Here is a 25541-nt window from a genome sequence, read left to right as displayed (position 1 = left end):
TGTCTCTAGATATTTCTCTATTTTCCACTGGCCCTTTACAAGTCACAATTCTGCAACTAACTGTTTTCACAGCAGAGGGTACAGTGTCAGCTTTGTGCCTCATTGGTGAAGAAATGTGAGATCAGGTGAAAAGGTGATTTAATGACCTGTTATGGTAAAGATCAGTAACACAGTATGCAATTGACTACAGTTTGTAACATGTGTTTTGAGAGGGAGGCTAGGCTATTTCTCCTTTTCTCCATCAAGACCCCTGCTCTATTCCAGGAGGTTTACAAGCATGAGTTACATAATGAATAGACTCTTTTTCCAGTCCTTCAGCCAGTTATGACTGGTGAGAAAAAAACAGCAAAAGAAAATTTTTTGCAAGCAAAAGGAGCTAATGACTGTGTTCTTTGAATAACTCTTAAAAAGGAAAGATTTTTTTTCTCTAGAATAAAAACAAACTAAAAACCAAACCAAGTGTAAGTGTTGGAAGAGAAAATTCAACAGCACATAAATAACCATGGATAGAGCAAGGCAAGTAAGGACATCCAGTATCTAGAAGGGTAGTTCCCCACAAAGCTATTGTGGAGCTTTGGTCCTATCAACAGGCTGCTGTGAATGGCGATTTTCATTGCTGGAAAGGTATTAGCAAAAGTGTTTTACTTCAATGTAGAAGTCTCACTTAACAAAGTTTTATGTCATGGTTCATGCTATTGTTGTGCAGCAACAATCCTTTGAACAATGTATCAAAACTATCAAGACAAATCAAAGTTACAAAGACACAAATCCATTACCAAGGTACAAATCAAAGTTACCCCACCACAAGGTTGTGCATGATATTGGTCACTTAGCAGAGGTCTACTGGGAGTAAAAGGTCTCTCTGCCTTAAGGAGTGACCTTGAGAGGCATCTTAGCTCAGGAGATTACTGTCATGAATACAGCCTGCAGGAGACTCAGAGAGCTCACTGAAGCAGTCACAGAATAAAGTCGTTGACTTATAGTCAAATGGGAAAGGTATGGATGAGACTCCATGTGCCCTCAGCATTCTTTGTGCCTTTAAAACTGAGTCTTAGAACATCCACACATTATTCATGAGTTATTCACACGATCAGTGTTCCAAGCTTACGTGCATCAATGCTCACTGGGTCACTCTGCTCCTTTGTGGGTTTTCAGAGAACCCATTGGAACTAGAGGAGTTCTTGACCTGGCTCAGGTTTTTACCTCCTTTGGAGCCTGTACCCAATTACCACTGGTTTAGTTAAGGGTTCAAATGTACTTGTCATATAGATTAGAGCTTGTGTTGAAAGCGTATGCAGTGAGCTGGAGCAGAGAGCAGAGTCAAGCATAAAGAGGCATATATTTATGAGCTAATATTTCAAAAGTAGAAAATAGATACTTTCCTATTTGAACAGCCTGAGGTGATCAGGAATTTTACATAATTAGCTTGCCATTGAATTTTTCATACTTTGGCTCTCTCTCAGTTCATGGGCTTTTACAGTCAAAATCTTATTATGGGCAAAGGGAACAAGCTGAAGCTGTGGATCCAGAAATTTACTTTTGCCTAATTCAATTTTTTAATTAGTACAGAAAATTCTCAACTATAATGCCCTTGAAAAAAGTGACTCAGGTGGCTAACACCAACACATCTTCCCTTGTGTTCCCCCCATCTGCCTGAGGGGTAGATGCTTTGCACTCCTTGCCAGGAGGAGTGGAATGCTTTCGGTGGGCGCAGCCCCCTTGGGCCCAGGACCCATCTTGGGACTCTGTGGATCTGTTTGTGTCTTGCACTGGAGGTTCCTTCTGGGCTCCTCATGAGGAATCACAAGGTGCCTCCTTGTCCCATGACACAAAGAGCTGTTTCCTCTATTCTGGGTTTGTCAGGTTTTCACTTCCAGCTGGTTGGCAGCCTCTGGCAGCTCCCCATGAGCAGCACAACGGAGGAACCAGCTCCAAACAGCTTCAGCTATCTCCAAACAGCCAATGGGGTGATATTCACCCCATTGAGGTGAATATTTCTCCTTGTGACAGCCCTGCCCTTCCCCTCTTCACATTTTTCTGAGCTAGAAATGGCAGAAATATGATTTGCTGGGTACCGGCCAAATGAATAAACTGCAGTGGGCAGTGGTCGCTAATGCTCATGGCTCTGTGGGAGCTTCCACTCTCAGTCTTCTGCTTTCTCTTTGTATCTGCTCTCACAGACTCTCTGCAGGAGACATCCTGAAAGCAAACATGATCCTAATAAGAGAATCTGATGATTCTCAGTCTTGGAAGAGTAAACCCTCCTTCCTAGCCTTGAGTAGGGAAATATACCTTCCCCATCCAACGCTGGCTCCACATCTACCAACCAAAGAGGCCCTGATAATAACTGGGCTTGTCAGTGACTCATGGGAATGACAAACTACTCAGCACATTGACGCACACAGGGTTTTTAGTACCACTGGTGTACTGCCCTGTTTGCAGCAAGACTTGTAGAAAATGCAAGCATCTTGCCAGTTCTTTGGCTGTGATGGTCATAAGGACAGCAGAGTATTTATAACAGCCTCCAACTCAGCATAAAAATACTCTTTCCATTGCTGGAATACCATGTAAGGAAAAAAAAAAACCCAACCAAAAAACCGAACCATAAAAACCAAAAAAAACAACCAAAAAAAGAAAAAAGCAGCAGAAGAAAAGTAGCAACTAAACTCTTTTTAAAAGAAAAAGTCATGGAAAAACATGCTTTTCCTGACACCTGTGGAATAGGCACACCATATAAAGACTTTAATGTCTTTATATATTCCTCCAAGTACCCCAGGTGAAGAGCTTTGCAGAACATGCATATAACCCCACTTATATTCAAAGGAGTAATAAATACTGCAGTCGTCAATAGAAAATTCTGCACTAACTGTTCTTTAATATTTGCAGTTCTTGTTCATGTATTCCTTCTCAAATAGAGTGTTGTTAGACAGATATTTCCATAAATACAGTTCACTTTTATGTGCTGTAAGTCTCTGTCAGAGCTAATCCTCTCCAATTTTAGACAAAGTTTGTAACACTGATTGTACTGTACTTAAGGAACCGTGCACATATAGGATGGGGACAAGAATGTGCTCATCATAACAAGAAATAGCAAACTATGTAATAGGACATAGTGTACTTTCTTTGAGCTTATCCTTGGTAATAAAATAAGGACACCTTTTATTCAAGATTTCAGACACCATTTTATGACAGGGCCCTTTTTGACAATGTCAAGTCCTGTGTGTTCTCATGATGCTCAGTTATTGCTGAGCCATCCCTCCCTAAAAGCATAACACAAAAGGAAGTGTCCTCTCACTGTGCAGGGAGGCTATCAATTATGAGATCATCAATCCCTGTGTGTTTTCATTTTGCTTTGTGGTTGGCTGATGGCCATTTTTGACACCGTTACGAGATGCATTTTTTGACTATTCTCTGCATGGCTGCCTAATTCCTTTGGCTCCCTCTAAAAAGTGGCCCCTGATACAATCACAGGTACATGCTAGGTAGGAAGAGACAGATACTGTGAGCAGAGATGGGAGGCCCCAGTGTCTGGGTGCGGCCCTACAAGGTTGCCATACAGCATTAATGGGGCAGACTTAGGGCTCTGTGTGGCATTGTAAGGCACAGGTAACACTGTCTGCAAAAACTGCAAACCACTGTGGATTTTCTATTTCAGAGGAATGTGTGCATGCAGCCAGTAAGGAAAATACTCCAAGAGCCTGAAAACACCGTGTGAACCTGGAGAAATGGCTCACGAACTGCAAACTGGACTTTGAGGTGTCACACAGAGACAGTTGGTGGCATGGGAGATCTCCCCTTGCCCATGGCTTTGGGTGTGCTGTGACTACCTGTAAGACCATTTTGGGATGCAGACTGGTGCTGTATATGCTATCTCTAGGTCAACGACCAACCTTCCATAACGTTTCAAAAAGCTCCAGCTGACTAACTGGGGAGGGACAAAAATGAAATGTCACTTGTTTGTGTCTGTGCCTGCAGTGGCTGCAGAAGACAAAATGGACACAGAATTGACAGCAGTGCTAAAGGGAAAAAAGGGAGGAAGCCTGGAGACAATTGTTAGACAACTGTCCACATACCCAGTGAAATTATATCCCTGTATTAGAGTTAAGTTGATTTCCCAGTGTTCTATTTTGTATCTGTGCGTAATAACAGCATGTCAGCAGACATGCTTCTAATCATTAACTTTTTAAAAAAGAGATTCATTGTACTCTTGGGGAGATGAGAAGCTTTGGATATAAATCTCCTTTCTGAGGCTGATGTAAGGTGAATTGCCAATCTGAACAAAAAAGCCAAGTGGCATTTTGGTGTGCAAATCACAATTCTTACAGTTTATAGAAGGCTGCAAAAAAGCACTTAAAAATCCAAGATGGGTGTGGCAGTGGAAACTGAAGAGTAGTAGGTAGACTTAGATGTGTAAAAGTTTTCCAAACAAAATAAAGCTGTTATGTAAATCTTAACAGAGATGAACTGATGAGCTTAATATGCTAGAACCATTTCTTTAAAAGACAAAACAGATTCTGATACACTTGTGGCTTTTGAAACAATTACACTGGTATCAGGCTATTAAAAAAGAAATTTTTTTCAGATTACAAGAAAGGTAGAACTGAGAAATTATACCAGCAGTGATTTGACAAAAGTTTTTGCATAAAGTGCAAATTGTTCTCTGAAACTGATGGGCAAGCAATGTAGAAACCATTCATAACCGTCTAACCAACACATAACTGCATTTGTGAGGCAGCACAGTCCAAAGAAGAGGCAAAGACTACACTTTTATTTGTCCCATCTGGATATAAGTTCTGCTCCCAGGTGATCTAATATCAGTTATTATGATTCTTACATCAGTTCTTAAAAGCTTTGATTCATTGAGAATGCAACTATGATAAAGATTTCTGGACTGGATTCAATGTAAATTCTCCACCTTTCCATTGAATTGCTACACTGATAGCAGCTGATAATCCAAGATGATTTAAACATGTACCAAAAATTCAGTTTGATTTTGTTTCTAAACCACTTCCAGACACTGAATTTAATTACCCTTCTGTCTTCTAGATTAAGAAGACTTTTATTATAAAAAATAATTTATCTTGAAGATACTAAAATTCTCTGAAATTAAACTGCTTCCTAACATTTTCTTTGGCAAGCTAAGTAGACTGAGCTCTTTTTCATGCATCTATGAGAACACAAATTCATGAGTCTTACAGCAACTTTATTTTTGTAAAGTAAATGTAGACGTACAGGCATTGGAGCAATGGTGAACCAGATTTTAAAATTTCTTCCCTTCAAAGCTCTGCATCCCTTTGCTGTCAGGAAGTGCTCACTGAACTTACTGATGATTTTTAAGACTGCCACAGTTATATACCTTCCATTTGAAAGACTAGCATATTTTTCTAGATAATATTACTGTCCTTTGAATAATTTTTTTTTCATCACAAGTTACCTCCACTTTTTCTCTCAGTTTGTTACAAAAATTTGTTTTAAAAAAATGCACATTTTTGAAAGTTATTTTTCTCTACATCCATCTATGTATTGTGAAATATAAAACATATACAACTCTGCATCATCATATATTCTTCCTCTTCAGCAACAGCATGATATGTGCTGAAATAACACTGTTTTATTCCTTGGAGAAGGATGGATAAGCAGGAGTTAAGCAGTGGATTTCAAGTCATTTAGTCCAGTGGTGTGTTTGCTTCTAATGGAGACATCCATCTTTTTTACTGTCCAGGTACCCAATGCAATTTATGGTACATCGTAACTTCCCAGAAATACTGCATATTTGTTTTCTTAATGAACTATTGTGTTTCCAATGAAACAGATTAACTACCAAAGCAGGGAATTTACTCATCTACAACTATATACAGACATATGCAGTTAAAATCACAACTCTCAGATGCAAACTGAATGTATATAAATGCTTTTCATGCTGGGTTTTTTAAAAAACCCTGAATCTAAAGGTGGCACAATTACATAGATGGTGGGTAACTAAACATGATTCAGAATATTATGGTCTACTCAATGTTTTGTAAGCAAAGATGGATTCTAATAATGATCATCAGATAAAAAGTAAATAATTTATGAAGCTCATTAATATTTGGGTCTTTTTCTTTTTTTTTTTTTTTTTAAATACATTTAAAGTCAGAGTGGAATATTCTCTTGTCTTCAAATACTTTATTCACATCATAGCACTAAGTAATTGCTGACTTGCAGTTTCTCAAACCAGATGAGGCTTTTTTCCTTGCAAGCAAAACAAACCTGCAAATAAACAAAAAATTGCTTTGATCAGAAGAAAGCATGTGTTAGGAGAAAAAGGTCAAGGTAAGTGAAAATTTTACAGAGGAAGCTTTATAAGAGAAGAAAATTTATATATTTATTAGCAGAGAATTATAGACATTAATGGATAATATAAGGATTGCTTGCATAAACAGTAAGACTATACACAAACACATTAAGATGACAGAGTGAAATAAATTTAATAGTCACTTTGGTTTAATTTCAATACATGAGCCTTTTCTACTCAGGTGAAGCAGCCAATTTTCATGTACAGTGGGGCTTATTTTACTGTTTCCCTTAAACAGTCTATATCCTGGAATAAAGTACTATTCCCAAATTTTTTTTCAGGTAGAGAATGGTCTTGGTATTGTAAAAGAAATTAAAATAAATTATCTTCCTATTTTCAAGACCAGAAGTATTTATTATCATTCTAGGTTTTTAATTCCTATTACAGTATAGTACAAAGACAAAAAGAAATTAATCCAAAAAATGTTCAGAGTTAATTAATTCAAAAACAGGGATTTAAAAATTATGATCAGGTTCCCAAAGTTTACTGATTGCATGTAATCTTTTTTTTTTTTTTTTTTTAAGACATGACATTCAAATTTGAAGTTATTTATCTCATAACATACTATCAATAATAATGTTTAATTAACTTTCCAAGTAGAATAAAACAATTAGAATTCCTAAATAATGTACTTCCTTGCAATAAGACCAACTTTTGTGACCCAAGTAAATGAGGATTCTAATTACCATTTTTTTATGCAATAGAAAGCAGTGAATTTGCAGTGAAAAAAGCTTGGTAGAAGTATATATTCCTTAAAAAAGAAAGCTATATCTAAAACCAGGCAAGAACTGAAAGCAGAGGTATGGGCTTTCTCCAGTTTCCTCAGTCACAATGGCAGTAAAGTACTACTACCAGTTTTGAAAACATATAAAAGGACTCCAACAAATATCAACATTTTTAGGCATTTGAAGAAATCTCAAAATACATTGCTGCATGGTAAAGTTGTTTTCAGCACTTTGGTACTAGTTCTCATGCACACGCTATTATTCTCTTGCTGTTTACATGGGCTTAATTTATTCTGATTTTCTTTGTTTCCTCATTTGATTGAAAAGCAAGGACACATATAGATCTGTAAACCATCAGATAGCAATCTTAGGAAAAGAAATTACTGCATGATGTTAAATATTATCCATGCTTGTACCGGAAGAAGACAATTATTTGATTATTAATGTTTTTCAGGCACATACATTTTCTGTTTAATTACACATCTAGTTGCACATACATCTAGTTTAGTTAAATAATAAGACCAAACAGGCCGAAGTTTCCCATTAAAAGGCAGAATTCACAGCTGTTTTCCGTGATTCTGATCTTCCAAATACAATGACTACAAAGTGTTAATTCCTTTGGACAAATAATGTGAGTAAAACTACTTACGTCACACACCTAGGCCCAGGGTGTTTAGTGGCTCAAATAAGGTGCTGTTACAGCAAAGAAGGGAAATTACCTCTTTTTGCTAATACTCTAGCAATAGACTACAAGTGGTTCAACTCATTCACGACTACTAATTATGACTCAGCTCATTTGGAGAGAATGAACCATTATTTTAGCTTCATAATGAATGGGAATGTCAGATTGATATACCTGTATATAGTTATTCTGTGCTGCTAAAAGCTAATACACATATTAAACAGGTTCAAGAGTCTGTAGTTACTATTACCACAAAATTTCTTTTCCATCTGAATAAAGCTTTCTTGGGCTAAAGCCATAAATTGATCTGAAAAGCAATACTGCTTTAAAGAGGTGTAAAACTTAAATAAGTCTAAAATATTTAATAAGAAATGTTGGAGAATTGAAAAATCCTGATGCATCACAGCTGTAAGATCAGACCTTGAAAGATGTACTATTCTTTCACAAACACTCAGCATTTCTTGCACATTTGCTAATAACTAGTTATGCCTAGTGATGAAGAAGCAGGCTCCCTGTTCACTTTCCAAAAAGCCTAGGATCTGGACAAGCACAGGAATGGACAATATTGACAGTCTAGGCTGGTGTCTGTTTTGTAGTGTGGGATGCTGTGAAGGAATTGCCATAAACTAAAGGGGAGTTTTGTTCACCTTTTCCTTGAAGCAAAAGGTGAACAAAACTCCCCAAAACACCAATAAGGTGAACAAAACTCCCCAAAACACCAATAAGCTGCTATTCTTTTCAGAGCACAAAATAATAAACTAGGGAAAGCTGTTCTTTAAACAAAGCAAGTCAAATTTTCTGCGTGAGACATTAAAATAAAAACCTGCTAGACACTAACAATTCCCCATATAGGCTAAGCCACTCCTCTCGTTGCTTTCTAATGCAGAAGTTTTTATTGTCTTCCTAGGTTGAAAAATCCCATGTAGTCCTGTCTTTGTTCCTAAGAAGGAAGCTTTCTTTTCATGGTCTCTCAGACTTGGCACTCTGCGTTCCACAAGATGCTGGAAATTTGCAGTCTTGCTGTGTCTGTCATTTTCCTTCCCCCTGCACTGAGAGAATTCCTCAGCTGAAAACTCTCAAAGGAATGAGATACTCCAAGGAATGGGGGTCTCTGTTGCTGCTGTGTGGAGCAATCAGAAGAGCAAAACCAAATTACTGTTATGGACACTCAATCACATCACCTTTTACTGGGCATGACACTGCACATGCAATAAGCGAGGAACCCGTTAGTCCGTTTGTCAAATGATTCCGTGTCTGACAAAAATACCTTCACTTGCACCAGTCAAAATTTACTGTTACAAATCAAAAAACTTTTCTAGTTTTGCAATATAAAATGTGGAAATCTGAAAATGTGTTAATGCAAATTTTTTTTTAAATGAATGAAAGTTGCAGATTTGCAGAGAAGCAAAGGCAAATTGAATTTTGTTGAGTAAAAATATAAGGTCTACCTGATTTTAGGGTTCTAGAAGATTTTGTAGGACAAACAATATAGAGGAATAGTGAGGATGCCAGAAGTAACAGAAATTCATAAGGCAGTGCAGAATTTTACTTTTCAGTCAGCGTTGATTACTCTTGGAATTCATTTAATTAGCAGTCATAAAATAACTATTCTTTTTTGTCTTAAATCTTCATTTCTCAGAAATACGGATTTGTGTAATAATTAATTCCCATCTATCTTATATTTCTGTGTTTATAGTTGCAAAAAAATAATCGTGATATAAGACCACATTTTACCCAGAGTTTTGGAAGAAAAATAAAAGCAATGGCTCCACACATCTGGGATTTGGGGCTGGATTTTTTTGTAAATTTGTGCTTACTAAAGCTTGTTTTTTTCAGTTCCAAGAATTGCTGAATGACTAATTACTGCTGAATGCTTCATACTAACAGCAGAATTAAATATTTTGTTATGAATGCTGTTGAACAGGTACTTATGCAAACAGAATTATATAAGCAATTCACAGTATGTTGCATTAAATTTTAAGTGTCTTTTCTTGGAAGGATTGATTTATGATGGGCTTTTTCAGTAAGAATGTGAATGCTCATTATCTTGATTTTATTAACACACAGGTTTTACCTGGGCAACATATATTGATGAAAATATAGTTACAAGGATGGATATAGCAGTTTTTCATAGCAAAAGGCAATTAACTACTCATAAAGACACAATTTCCATTTTTATTTATATTCGTTTTAGTCTATTAACTTAAAAAACATCTTGTTAACTACCTAAAATATTTTCAGATTAAATTTATTAAAATATATGAAATGTGTCCAAATATACTTAAAAAACTTCTTGAAAAACTGTATAAGTTTGTTTATTTTATTAATAAATTATTGATGTTAAAATTTATTTTAAAAGATTGTTATTTATTATCATCTTGTTGAGCAAATTCTGGACATCAGTTTTGACAGCAGCGGTATCGTGTTATTCATATGACCAGTTACACTGGATGAATAATGAATGAGAAACAGTCATAACAAGTAATTTGCTGACAACCCTTAGGCTGAAAATAACTGATTAAAGCTATTTTGAGAATACTGATCTGTAACAAGGGTAGTCAAAGAAATCAGGATGAGTTTGTGATTGATTCAGGAATGAAACATATCTGTCATTCACAAAAACTCTTGGCCTTATTTTGCAAGCTTGACCATTAGTCTTTAAAGATTTTTCAGGCTCATTTGTGACAGGAAGAAATTGCATTTCCCAGTGGCTTGTTTGGTTTCTGGTTGGTTTACATCCACTTCCCCAAATAGTCTGTTAAAAAAAAAGAAGTAAAAACAAGGAGCCTAAAACCTGGAGTGAAGCCCATCATTTGGCAGTAAAAATACATATTTCATCCAAATAACACAGCATTATTGTTTGGATAGTATTACAAAAAATTACAGTTGTTTATTTTTACACAAAAATATGTCAATCCTACAGGGAGCGCTGCCAGGCAGGAGGGGAGAGGAAAAGGAGAAGGTGGGAAATGCTATTGGTTGCTGTGGACACCAGTATCATTTCCATGATGCCCTGAAAAAAAAAAAAAAACAAAAAACGCTGAAAAACAAAGTTTTAAATATATTCAAAATTGTCTTTACATGTCCAGTGTTTCAGTGAGTTGAGTTGTCTGTGATAAGATCAACATAGAATGTTGATAACCCAAAGAAATGTAAGATGCTTCCACACCATCAGCAGCTTCACACACCCACCTCACCCACCCCCAATATTTTAAAAACCAACTTTGCTTTTCTTGGTTTTTTTGAGATCTTTGAAATTTTTAATTTATATGAATACATAAAATTTCATTTCAAACAAGGGAAGCGGAGAAAATTAATATGAAGTGTGGGAAAAAAGATGAGTTTTCCATAAGAGCTGAAAATCTCCTATATCCAGAATGTCTGGAATGTGCAGGTTTGTTTTCTTAATGCCTCCAGTATAATCTAGATTCAATACTGCTTTTTTTTAGCAATTTGTCTTTGTGTTAGCTGAATCATTTGTCAAAATCTTAAGCATAATAAATCGTTTAGCTGTCAGTTTCTTTAAGATTTTGGGTATTGTAGAGTCATTCAAATAGGGAACAACTATCATAAATATTAAATTCATTAACATCTTGGACATACTCAACTATGAAAAGTATCCCAAGGAAATGAAGAATTAATTTCTAAGTGAATCCTGACAAAAGAAAGGTTGTAGCCTGTATTATATGACATGCAAGTTAAAAATCAATTCACAAATTTTAATTCAGTTTGAAATGTTCAAGTGATTTGCAGCACGAACAATTCAGTCTGTATTTTTCTCATTCTTTTTCAACTTATACATATGAAATGCATACAAATACATTTAAAAGATAAATATTTATCTTTACAAAAAAACTGTTTCTAAGGATGACTCTGGGAGCATTCCCATAAGTTCCCTTAAATACTGTCATAGAGTTTCTAAAAAAAGAAGCTATATACTTTGTATTTTTAAGATACACTATTTCCTTCATTTTAGCATCTCCTCTTTTTTTTTTTTTTTTTTTCTGTATTTCCGGGTTTACAAGTAAGCACATTTAGGTTATCAGCTAAGATAAATGCCATTTATAGAGTGGTGCAGATTGTTTCCCATTCTATAAAATACATTATGGAGTTTGCATTGAAATATCAAAGGTTTGGAATGTATTTTGCATTTTCTTTGAGGCAGGCCTAACAACAGAGTGTGGCTTGCAGTGATAAGCTAACTCTGCTGGAGCACATAAATACTGTACAGTAAAACCAGCGAAAGGTTCAAACATGTAAGTCAGAGAGATGAAATGGAAGCCATCTCGTACAAAGCAGGTTAAATAATTTCCAAGAACACTGCTTCTTGTTTTACTTGAGTGTATTAAGAAAGTGCATTTTTTCTTCCTGCTGAAGAATATTGATTTAAACAATTTTTTATAGCCCTTAATGCTGTATACAGTGGAAGATTTTGCCTTGCGAATGTAAACAGATAAAAATAATTTTATAGTTAAGATAAAAAAAATAATATGTTTTATTCATACTTCTGGAATATTATTTTAAAATAATTGAATGCTAACACTGAAGCTGGGATAAAATAAAAATGTTGTTTGGTACTACGTTTTTAATTATTCTTTTTCATGTATACACAGATTGCTGGAGGAAAGTACTGGAGTCAAAAGCGTGCCACAAAGATGCGAAAAAATACTTTAATGATAGTACATTTATGAGAGATCCATCACATTTAAAGGGAAAGATTGTTTTAATATACCACCTTTTGTCCTGTTTTTGGTCCCTTTGATAGCCCGCTGTCCAGGACTGCAGTGAGACCTGCAGCGAGGAATTTATCACTGTGTGCCAGTCTGTACTGAATTCTACAGAAAGGAATCAGGTAGACCAGCTTTTTTTGTGTTTAGGTTTTGTCTCTTTTAAACCTTGTCATAATTACAGTTTCTAACTTAATGGAAGGTGCCAAATTTTAGTGTACTTTAGGTATACAATTCAGCCTTTCTTTCACTAATACAGGATTTACAGAGAATTCTAGAAAACATTGTGGTTTATAAGCATTACCTTTGCCTTGAAAAATCATGTACTTGATCATTATGTTGTAGACCATCATTATACATGAAAACTTTGCAAAGAAACATTTTCTCCTTCTCTGTCTCATAATAAGACTTTGTCAAAACCACCTTGTATTTCTTTTATTGTCTTTTACATTCAAAACTGTGTCCTTTTTTGGACCATGAAATGTTTGAAGAAAACAGTTACACATCCAGCCATGTCCATTACCCAATTTTTCAACATTATTGAATATACGTATTCCAGGTGAAGTGGACCAGGTTCTTTAACCCTTAACGTGTCACTGCTCCAGCTTGAAATAATTTGGCTAAGTAACCTTACACAGGTTTTTTAGGTTTGGAAGGATTGTGCTTGATGATTTTATTTTTAGCAAACATAACCATATGTCTGTCACTCAGTGAAAAACAGAGGTATACATGTCCAAATGTAAGACTCATTTTCTGAGGCATCCCACTCCATTAGGAAGTTTGAATCAAGTCTACTTAAAGGAATAAGTAACACTAGTATTTTGGTCACCACATCAAAAATCAATTCAGCAGGCAAAAATCTACGTTCAGTACGGGTTTTGGTTTTGGTTTTGTTTGTTTTGTTTTTTTTTGCTTAGGGATTATTGACATGCATTTATTTTCCTCAATACAATCTCTCAATTTCCACATGAGTTTGTCATTCAAATGACAGAATGATACAAAATCAACTCTAGTAGCACAATTCTCATCTGTAGCAAATGTTTAAGTATATTGATGGTTGAAGAGTTTGCAGAGCTAAGTAATTCCATGGTTATTTAAAGCATTGATATTCCTGGTTTCCTAAATCTTCTGTCTCTTCAGGATCTCTGTCTCTAAAAGTTTTTCTTGAAGTTACTGTTGCCTACAATTTCCACTTTAACCCCATTGATAAACATCTGTGATCTGAGATCTGAAAATGTTTTTTCAAAAGGACATCCTGTAACTTCAAAAGCAAAATTTTTTCAAATGCTGTCAACAATATTAAATAAGGTGCCTGAGGCCAGGAATTAATCCTTGTTTTTAATTTGAGTTTGATTCTTCTGAGTTAAAGTTTTTCATAGACTTTTCACATTGAATTGTCTCCTGGCTTTCTACTGGATGTAGACCCAGTCTGCTTGGAGAAATCGAAGTCTAAATCAACAGATTCTGCTTCAGTTAAGCTACGCCCCATATAACTGGCACGACCTTTTTTGCTTATTTTAAAGTGTTAGAGTTTTGTGTGTGTGTTTTGATTTTGGTGGGGTTTTCTTCTTTTTTAAACACTTCATATGTAGTCTACTTGGATAACCATACAGAACTCCTCCTCTCAGATTCCTCTTTGCTGTCTTTCATTTCTGTATCTCTGAAGAGCATAGTCCGCATCATTAGTTTGGTAATGGTTTTATCAGGGTTTTTGTAATTCTTTGTCAGTCTTGCAATCTACATGAGGACATTGCTAGCAAAATGTTGACATTCTTGCCTAAAAACACTGATGTGTACTGCACAGCTCTTACTTCCTGGCTCCTTGTTTAGAAAAATGTTTAGCTCAGAGCATCTGGAATGATTGGGGCTTCCAGTTTCACCAGCATGACTTAGGTTTTTTTCAGGTAAACTTCTTTTTGTTTTCTGGTAGCTGCTGCTTTCAGTGGAAATATTTCCTAATAGCAGCCAGATGGTTTAATCCAATAATGAAGCTAGTGGTTCAACAGTACACTGCTTATTAGGTTAGTGATCAGAGCCAACAACATAAACCAAATCCAAAAATAATGAAAGGTAATTTTATACTAGCAATTTTTATAACATAACCATAATAAGAATGTTCAAATTAATGTAGTAGAAGTGCAATCTGCACTGATTGGTGTATCTAAAAAAAAAAAAAAGACTTAAAGATGTAGATTTAGATTGATTTAAGTAACTAGCTGAGGAATTACAGTGCTTAAAAATTAGACTCCTGCTATCTAGATTCCAGAGAAATCCAGATAGTCTTACATCAAGGTGATAATTAACATGGAGAAAGGTAGTCTTGTAACCCCAATCTCTCTCTGTTTTTTACGGTATAGGACTCCTAGCTATGCAGTTCTTTATCTCATCTGCAGTACAGCAATTGTGGAGTGCAAAATGCATAACATTAACAGGAAATAAAGATTGGAACTCTTTCTTAGCCCCTTTAGATGTGAAAGCAAAAAAAATTAAAATGAGTCTTTATTTTACTTATTTTCTTATTCTTGCAATGAGTTTTGTATTGCTGGCTACAAAATTGACTTGATTTATATCTTATCCTTGATTAATATATAATGGAAAAAAGTAGAAATTATCCCAGAATATTAAGAAGAATGAGCATCTGAGGTAGATGGTGCTTATCCACTATGTGAAAAAAACATTTGTTTTGATAAAATATTACATGTCAGTTTATGTATCCGTTATGTATCTTTCCTTTTGCTGACACAGGTCAATTTTTTTTATCCTGCTTCTACTTATGTTTTATTGCTTTAACATCAACTCTTACTGTCTTTGGAAGTCAAATTTATAGTGTGACCACTGTATACCTCAATTAAACTGAAGTATTTATTTTTATTTTAATTTCATTTTCAGTATTACATTCTGTGTCGAAGAGCAAACCAGAGAGTTTTGAATGATTTTAAATTAAAAAAGTGGCAGAGAATGGACAATGAGAATGTGACTAGAGAGAAAAAGTACATAGAAATTTTAATGTAATAAAAATCAACTTACTGACACAATTGAAAACTGATTGTTTTACACCATATTTCTCAGTATGGGGGGGTTAAAAAATAATGAAATAGAATATATATTAATCCACAGTGTTCTGTAAGATAAAAAATGTAACTATATTCAGGGATAGATTGTTTTTATAGTGTTTAGGTATGAATCTGATTGAAACCAACAAATTTTAATTCATTTTTAAACTAGTATCCATTAAAGCCCACACTGTACTCAGTATCAAGCATGTGAATTTTCTTCCAAGATATATTTCCCTTCTTTAATTTCCTTTCACTTAAGAGCTGTTTTCTGGGAGAAAGCAACAAAATGAACATTCTTTTCTCTGCAGCTTTTCATAGTAATACAGTCAAGAGGCAATCCAGGTTAATCTGGAACAGCTCTGTGGCTTATCCCTTCCCCAGAGAGAAGGCTACTCTGGAACAACATTTGATTTGCACTTATGAACACTAGAATGAAGAAAAGCTTTTTCTTTATTTTATATTTAAAGACCTAGGCACATAGTGACCTAATTTTCTTCAAGAAGGAACCTTAAATAGGACTTCAGATCTAAAAACTCCCAAATCTCAGACATGGCCTATACAATTTCTAGATTGAGTTTTTAAGTGTCAATGTAGAAGTTAAAAAGCAAAAGAAAACAAAGCAAAAAATCCTACCCACAATTAGGTTTACATTACAGATAAGAAGGCAGAACCTGATGTTTTAGATAATTGGCATCCTCTCTAAATGGTAAAAAAGGTATAATGAGAAATTATATTATGTTTTCTTTCTAAACAACATTATTAAGGATAAATATCTAAGGATAAATATCTAAGGATAAATATCTAAAGAATATATTTAAATCTGATACCTACAAAGTTGTCCAACAAAATAAAACATTTCATTTTGAGTCCAGAATCTTGTAGGAAATTAGCCATGATTGCCTGGTCAAATCTGTATGAAAGACATATAATTGAGCTTTGAAAAGTAAATATTATTAAGATTGAGATATACTGGCATTTTTGTAAATTTTCTCTATTTACCTTCACCTTCAAAGTGAATCTCACACACTGCATAAATTAGTGGTCTTTTATTTTGTTTCTGTCTTTATAGTGAATAGGTCAATAAATATTTTTTAAAGTCTTCTATCTATAGTGTGAAAAACAGCTCAGAAGTGGTAAAGGAAATATTATATATGGTCAGGGAAAAGTGAGAAGCATAGAAGTGGTTGGACATTTTTTTTTATTATTCCATGATACACAAGTAAAATTAATGTCACCTCCAAAATTAAAACTAGAGACTATAATTGCATCTTTTTGTTCTTTTCTACTGTTTAAGTCACTCATTTTGTATATCACAGTATTTTTGTTTGTACCTTAGTGTCAAAAGTTCTTGAAGAAGGATAAACTATCCTGGTTTTGAATATTTTACCCCAGGAGCAAATATTACATAAATTTTTATTGGAAAAGATCCCTGAAACCACCTGCATATATCTATTTAGAAATTGAATGTTTTTTTAAACAACAAAAAAGCTTATTCTTGTATGTGTCCTTTACCATTTTCTCCTGAATAATTTTTGGGTTTGTGTGCTCTTTTTTATTATTATCACTTTTTACTGCATTGCAGTAGCATAATTAAAAAAAAAAAAGAAAGAGATGCAGTATTTTTTAATACTGGGAAGAGAGAAAGCTGGTGTTATTACATGATTCAAATTAAGCCCATATGGTTTAAAACTGGTCAAGCACCTTAATTGGAGACCTATATAAAGGGTTTCTGCAAACATCATCCATTAAACTCTTCATTGTAAATAGACTAACATCTATTTACAGAGTTAATTCAGGATGAGTGGGGACAGGTGAGAAGAGGATAGTTCATGTAAACAATTTTTGTACTAATGTTTTCTTGTAGAGTCATTGAGTCCAAAGCAGGCAGCACTGTCTGAGCAGGAAATAATTCCCTTTCTAGAAAAGAAATTCCCTTTGCTAGTTTTGCTTCAGAGCTATCAGGGAAGAGCTCAGTTGGAAAAGTTAAGGAGGGAGCTAATATGAAATGAAATTAATATGGCCTTTGACAGATAATCTGTTTCTCTGTCTTTTTCTGTAGTGGTGCTAAAAAAACCACAGTCATCTGTATGAGATAACAAGAGTGAAAAACCTGAATGCATAATAGCGGAACATGGATGATATCTATTTGTTCTCATGTTCAAATGTCCAGTTGAAAATAAGAGGTTCGGTTTTGGTTGTTATGAATCATGATTTTGTGAGAATAAAAAGAGATGAACAGAAAAAACCTCCAATTTTTTTCTCAATACTGATACTTCTTTTAATTATTTTTGATCTCCAGGTGATTTAGGAAATTTTAAATGGAAACTTGTGCATCTAGAGTGTTTCCACTCCATAACTTTCCTGATAAACTGTACAATTTATCTGGAAATTTATCAGACTGACTTGATAGAAACTCCAGACTAATACATTTTTGAAATTGATCATAGCTACATTTAACTACACATACACATAGCTACACCTACACTACAATGTCATGAAACTATAATATGTTAATAAAATATGCTTCCATATGCTTTGAAAGTCCAACAAATATACTTTGTTTAAAAATATTCAGACTTAGTACTGGATATTTAGTTTGTTATTGTATTAAATATCTATGTATTGTCCTTATGCTTACAGTGTTCAGCTATGCCAACACATGCTCTGTTTACAAGTAAGGATAATTTCCCAGTGTAATGCAGTTCCTCCAAACCAGATTTCTTCAACAAATGTCCCAGATTACATTCCCAGTACATTTAATTAAATTGTTTTCCATTTCATTCCACCTGGAGTCTCAAAGGGTTATAGCAGCTCAAGAGTATCTGATAGTACTCAGCCAAGAATGTACCTGATTTTGGTACATTAACCTTGTCAGTAAGGATAATTTTGCTCACTCTATGCATTGAGATACTGTCTTCACACAATGGCAGAAGATTACTGTATTTCTAGCTTCAGCAGAGAGGATATGAACGAGTAACTGTCATCCCAATGGAATATACTCAGAGGTAAAACATTTGTTTGACTTATGAACCAAGGAGCACTAAGAGAAATAACAGAATCACAGTGTTTGGTTCTGATTAACACATTATTGGTTTAAAATTCACCATTCTTATTCCAAAGTCACAGAAGGCTGCAATTTATTATGACATAATAAACTGAGACAGTAACAATATTGAACTTTGAGAATATTATTCACATTATTTCAGTAAATGTATGGAATTTTCAATTCAGTTTGCCATATAATCCAAGACTAAAATGAAACTTCAGACTTTTAATTCGCTTATAGGCGAAATCAATTAACTCTCCAATATATCTATATGCTTTTTCCCCCCAATTCTTAGTCTGTGTGGATTCTTATAATCTCACAGTGTTTACTAAAGTAGCTTTAAATGACTTAGTGAAAAAAAAAATTCCAAGTTTCTAATTTAATTTTGTTCTTTGAATTAAGGAAGAAAAAATATGGAAAGCCTGAATTTGAGTCTTTTCACTGTAGTGAATATGAAGTCCTCAGTGTAATTACCATCACACACTATCTATAATTTTAAAATTAGATGATGTTCAACTTCAATAGCTAAATTATTTTCAGTGTCTACAACTAAATAGTTCTTTCCAAACCAATTCTGAAACGTCAGACCATTCAAACAAGTCTGCTTCATACAAGGCAGGTAAATCTCATACGGGATTGATATAGATGTCTGCTCATTATATTTATTCAGGACTACTTTTCTTTATGAAACTTGCTGTGAAAGAAATATTGCCCATGGGAGCAATACAGTATTTCAACAATTTCTGGTTTTTGAAAAAAGATTTTTTTCTATAGATAGACAAGTGGAGAAGAATCTTATGTGATGTATCTCTCAAGCTTGCAAAGTCTTTCTCCATGCTCACTACAAGGCAAATGATAAGAAACATTGCTTTTTAGCCTGATTTACATTTTCTAACGTACTGGACAAATAAATAGATTTACTTGAAAAATAATTTGACTGTAAAAATTATGACAATACATCTTGCCAGAGACATAAGTCATGCTGTCACTAGGCTTTAAAATCTGTTCTGATTACTTGTGTGTCACTTGAACTTGGTTTTTAAAAAAAATCTATTCCAAAATAAATTTTCTATATGAATTTTGAGATGTCCCTTTTAGATCTAGTGCAATACTTTTCATAATATCTTCTCATGAATTTTCAAAGGTTTCTATGAGTTACAGAATTCAACAGAGAATTTAAATGCAAGTTTATAGAAGTATTTTGCTTCACTAAGATGAAAATGTTTCAATTTCTTAATTGATCAGCGATGTATATTTTTTATGGTACAAGATAAAATTTCAAAGAATACAACAAATAATAAAAAAAAAAACAACCCAAGAGTTTGATATTGTAAAAAAAATGCTGTTCAGTGGTTTGAAAAGAAAATATTCCAGTACATTTTCTTACTCTTGTTCCACCAGTGATTGATGGATGTTTTGTGTTTCCTCCTACTCCAAGTACCAGGACCTTCACCAGAAAACAGTTTCACTTTTCTGCTACCTATAATTTACATTAACACCTAAATTTATGTCCACTGGTGCAAAAATTAGGATTGAATCAGAAAATTTGCTAGGAATGCATATTTATAAAATATATCCCACAATCTTGTTTTAATCTTGCAAGATTAGGTAGGGTTAATCCATGACTAAACAACAGTAGAAGCAGCACTCAGGGTCTACTACTGTATCTGGTTGTTCTGTTTCCCTACATTGGCACCAACACACTGATTAAAAATTGTTTGTTTGCAGGGGGCGATTAATTTTCAGACATGTAAGGCTGATAACAGGAAGAAGCAGAAAAGTCACATTGGAGGTGGTTCAAGGTGATTTTGAAGGTCTTTAATTGCCTTTAATAGCCAAATTTTGTCTTCAGAAGCCAAGCAGAATTATTAATGTGGCAATTAGTGCTTCTTTTTTTTAAATATATTTATCCTTTTACTTTATTTTATAGAAATTATATTTATTGATATTCATTATTCAAATATTTCAATAGGTCTGACAATGTCTCTGTGGATATGGTATTTCATGAAGAGACAAATTTAGGAGAAATGTATTACCTTATTTTTCCCATTAAAACATCATATTCTGAAAGATCTTCTAATTTCCCATGTGTTTGTCTATGCACTCCTCAGATGATTTTCTCCTTTTCCCTTTCATTTCATCAGATTTTCATTATTAACATTTTTTTTTGGTGGACAATAAATGGAGCTCTATTAAAAAGCCACTGAAAGAGTCAAAAAATCTCCTTGTGTGGTTAGATGGATATTGATTTTCCATACAGAACACTGTATTTACAACTTTTTGCGTTGTGGAAAGTGGGAGTGCAGAAATTAAACTCCCAACAATTGCAATGAGATCTGTAGAAAGGTAGGAAATAATGATAAAGTGCACACAGAAGCATCTGCAGTTCTTCTCTGCAGAAAAGCAGAGTGCACTCCAAATCCTGCTCTTGAGATAGGTTTGGGTTTAGGCAGTGCTGCACACTCTGACCTTGACCATTTCCAGGTTTCATAGTGGAAATAGTTCCAAAGTTGATTCAGTTAATAAAGAAGTATTAAAACATTGTTGCAGTTAGAAACAAAAAAATAAACAAAACCCAGTTCTAGATTTCTATAATGAACATTATTAAGATCTACTGTGAGAGGCTTTTTGGTCAGGAAAAATAAACAAAATAATGAATTTTGATTGGAGTGGTAAAAAAACAACTCTGAGCTATTTTTCTAAACTAAGTTTGTAAATATGTAAACCACGGTTGCCATAAAGTTGGAAAGATTGCTGCATATGGAAGTCTTCCAATTTTCTCTTTCTGGTACTAATTTTTTTGAGCGATTTAGAAGCAGCCTGGAGCAAGAAGGTGCCTACAGTGCTAAAGAAAGCTGACTACAGATGTGACAGACTAGAAGTAGTTGATCAGATAGCACATTGGTTCTCATTCATCTCAATTTTCAGTTTTCTGAAAGAACTTCTGTGTTCAAACACCACTATGGAGACATTTTGTACATCAGCTATTTGCAGATATTCCTCCCTTACTTAAGGAAGATGGTTTCCACTGCCTGTGTTATGATAATACACTGGAGGCATGCCCATTCAAATTCTCATGCATATTTCTCACATGATGAATTTTTATTGCAGATTAGAAGTGACAAGAACAGGCTCTCTGCCTAAAAAATGCTCTCTATTCATTTACATATATATATCCCAAAGCCTTTCTTTTGTGAAATGGGCCAGTAAGCTACCACTTGAGTCCCTGTGCTTTATATACTTCTCTCCTAACAGTATTAACCTGATTATTATTATTATTACTGTGTCCTTAGAAAAAGGTCTTTATAAAGGTCCTGGAAAACATTTCAGGAGCAATACTTTGTTCCTGGGCATCTGGAGCAAAATGGTTTGCATTTACAAAGTTTATTGATGCAGATTGGGCTGATCCAAGGTGAATAGTGTATGAGGCGATGTCTGGTTCATTGCTATGCTACAGGTTAACTTCACTCCGCGCCTACATGGCTGCAGTATCATATTCCCATCTCACAGACCTTCAGCTTGCTCTCTGTAGTTTTGTGCATACTCATTACTCACCTTTTCAGGAAATACTCTTGCACCATATTCACAGTGCAGTAAACACATGCGCAAGACATTATGAGAGTAAAATTATTTTATTCACGCAAAAATGGAATCAAAACTTGTTTCACTCTCATTCTCTCTTACCATGCAAGCAGCAGGCTGTATGTGATGCCCAAGAGGCCAGCCCAGTCGCCAGGGAACAGGGCAGGAGTGCTCTGGCTGTCTGGCCAGCACTTGGCCACCTCAGTGCTCGTGTCCTGGTGTTAGGATGGATCCTGTGCAATGATGTGGAAGGCAAGGGAAGACAATTATCTCTTCATGTCCTCCAGGTTAGTAACCACACAGATTTCAGCCATACCTTTTTCTAACCCTTCCAGAGCTGACAGTACATCTATCCTGGTACATATGTATGGGTCAATACTGTCCCAATATTGTCCAAACCCATGTGCTCAATGAAAATGCAAATGGATGTGCAGGGGTGCTGAGGAATTGTTAACCTGCATGCCATTTTCACAGGTCCTGAGACCCTTTCTCTCTGTATGTTTCTGATGGTGCCTCCACATAAAGATATTTCCATTCATTCTCAATTCACACCAATCTTAGTCTTTCTGATTCAATTATTTATATCCCTGTAGAAACCTTTTTTTTTTTTAATTTCAAAAAGCAGTATGAGGTTATTTAAATTCTGCATCAAACAACCTTGCCAGGTCTATGTGTGGTTGGGGAACAATCCTGTAACTGAAAGATGAATAAATTATATGTCTAAAGGCTCTGAAAGTATTGAAATTTACTCATCTTTTGCCAAAGGTAGTAAGAAAACTGACTCACAAATCATCTCATTTATAACTGTACTGCAGAAGTGATGTACCTGTTTTTCCTTAGAGTGGATCCCATAAGAAACCTTGCAGGAGTAAGTAAATATTCCAACTGAATAATAAATAGAAGAGAAATAGGATGTAATTCAAAATGACAGTGTAGATGTACTGGCAGCACATATCTAGATTTACCTGCTGATATGTGTTACAGGACAATTTGGATCTCTCATCCTTCAAGTCAAAATCCTCTTGTACCATCTTCTTATCCTTCTCTGAATATTGCACATCTGTGGGGGAAATAAAAAAAGAGAAAGTGTTTATGAAAAGAGAGAATATAGGAAAAAGAGTATTCAGTGTGAGACATAATATCATGTAATTATGAATTTATGGCCAGGACTCTCATGTATGCCTGAAAGTGGCAAAACGGAGATAGCATGAAAAATTATGGTCATACATATTAAAAAGATATACCATAGAGAGATAGATAGATAGATAGATAGATAGATAGATAGATAGATAGATAGATAGATAACGTAAATACTACCCCATACAATGTACAGTTAACTTAGGCAAGGAAAATAAAATTTAAAAAACCACAAGCAACCCCAAATGCACAAAAATGCAACAAAATCCCCAAATGAATGAATGAAAACAATCAAACAATGTCCAACCTCCCTTTTGTACTGGAGACATATGAATTACTAAGTTTGATTTTTCAAATTTTATTACAAAACTCATTTCTAGCACTATAACATCAAACCTAAGAAAAAATTACCATGGCAGAGTGAGGTTATTTTTAAATGTCATTGTTAAAGAAAGAATGCAGATTTTTCATTTTGGTTGTGATATTTTATGTTCTTTCCTCACTTCATTTTTGGTCATCAATGCTGTAATCATGAAAATCCCAAGAAAATATTTTTTTTGTTTTCAATATTGAGTGCCAATGTTAACTATATTTAAACAGAAAAGTGTAGCATAAAAAGAGTAAACCAGATAGCTGAGGTAACATCTGTAGTCACTTCTCATTTTGGACAGAAAGAAATATCTTTGGCTTTTAGTTACATTCATTCTTTGTAAATTCATGAAATCTACTGTATGCAAGGCTGATTTGAAATAACAGCACCTGAAGCTGTGTCTTTATCTATTGATATTGATGCAGAAAAAATAGTCCTCTATGAACTGAAATCAGAAATTAATGTCTCATTAAGAACAGGAGTAATACAAAGAATTCTCGTTGTGAAAAACAAGAGATAGTTTCTATTAAGTCCGAAGGAATTTGCTTTCGTTGTGTAGCAATGCTGCATGCCCAGAATTTAGGTTAGTATTCAAATGGGAATACTGCTCGAGATTTGACATATGAAATTGTTTACTCATTTGTAATTTAGGTGTAGAGCAGAGATACTGTTTTTATAACACATGGAATTACACTTCAGGTACCACTAACCTCAAGGTAAGAAGTGTAAATATCAGCTGAACTGCATACTGAAAGTAAGAGGCTTAATAGAGATTCCTCACCTTTCATTTCTATGGACAGTCATCTTTCTTGGGTTCACCACTTTCCGAGAACATCTTACAGAGGCTTAAAACATGCTTATGATTATCTTTGTATTTTGAAAGTTTAATAAGGGTAAATGAGAGAATGGCTTTTCCTGACAGCAAAAGAGTTGCCAAGCAGAGAGCTATAGCAAAAAATTATAGAATTGGGTCATTTCCTAACCTTCCTTTTGCACTTCAATCATTGTGCCAAAAAGTAAGAAAGACCCATGGGACCTAAAAAAAGAAATCAATCCAGAAAAGCTGTGACTCTGAAACTCAGACCTAAGTAATAACCCCTGCATGCAGGTTAAGGGAAAGCGAAGAGGAACCCTTGAACACAGCTCTTTACTGGATTACTTCTTTCACATTTTAAATTAAATAGCCATCAAATAAAATATGTGAATACCAAAAACAGTCATAAAACAATTCAGAAGGAGGAATGAAGCTAGAAATAGTTCATATGCCGGTCTGTATGCCATTGTACTATTATGTAAAATATTCTAGACAATACAGCTTTGTTTTGCCTGTATAGTTAAATAGATTAAATTGTGGCTATTCTTCTTTATAGTGGATTCAATTATTACTTCATGCATTAACAATGCTCACAGAAGGTTACTACATGCATTACTACTTCCATTAACAATGCTCATCTAAGATTTCTCAGAAGACACAAATGCAGAAAATATTCAGCTTGTAAACACCACAGGGATTAGAGAAAAAGAAATCTCATGGTCTGTGGTCATTGTGATGACACCATTAAATTTTCTGGTTGCTACTTAAGTTTCCCTCATAGAAAGGTATGCACCTAGAGGGTGAAAGCTACACAGATTTTTGGTGAATTTTCACATTAGACTGTCGCCCACCTGGGAAAAATTGAGTGAAATTCTGTGTAATACTGAGGAAAACTAGGTGACAAAATTATTTAAAAAATACAAAGCTAGACATTTGCAGAAGTATACAGCCATCAAGCTGAACAATGTAACTAATGCTTTAATTTATTTTCCTGTTGGCACATTCCAGGCTGCTTGAACATCATAACCAAAAAATTTTCAGTTATTCATTCTTGCCACAGATTGGATT

Source organism: Melospiza georgiana, chromosome 2, assembly GCF_028018845.1.
Source record: "Melospiza georgiana isolate bMelGeo1 chromosome 2, bMelGeo1.pri, whole genome shotgun sequence".
In the NCBI taxonomy this organism is placed as follows: Eukaryota; Metazoa; Chordata; class Aves; order Passeriformes; family Passerellidae; genus Melospiza; species Melospiza georgiana.
This window is presented reverse-complemented; position numbering follows the sequence as displayed.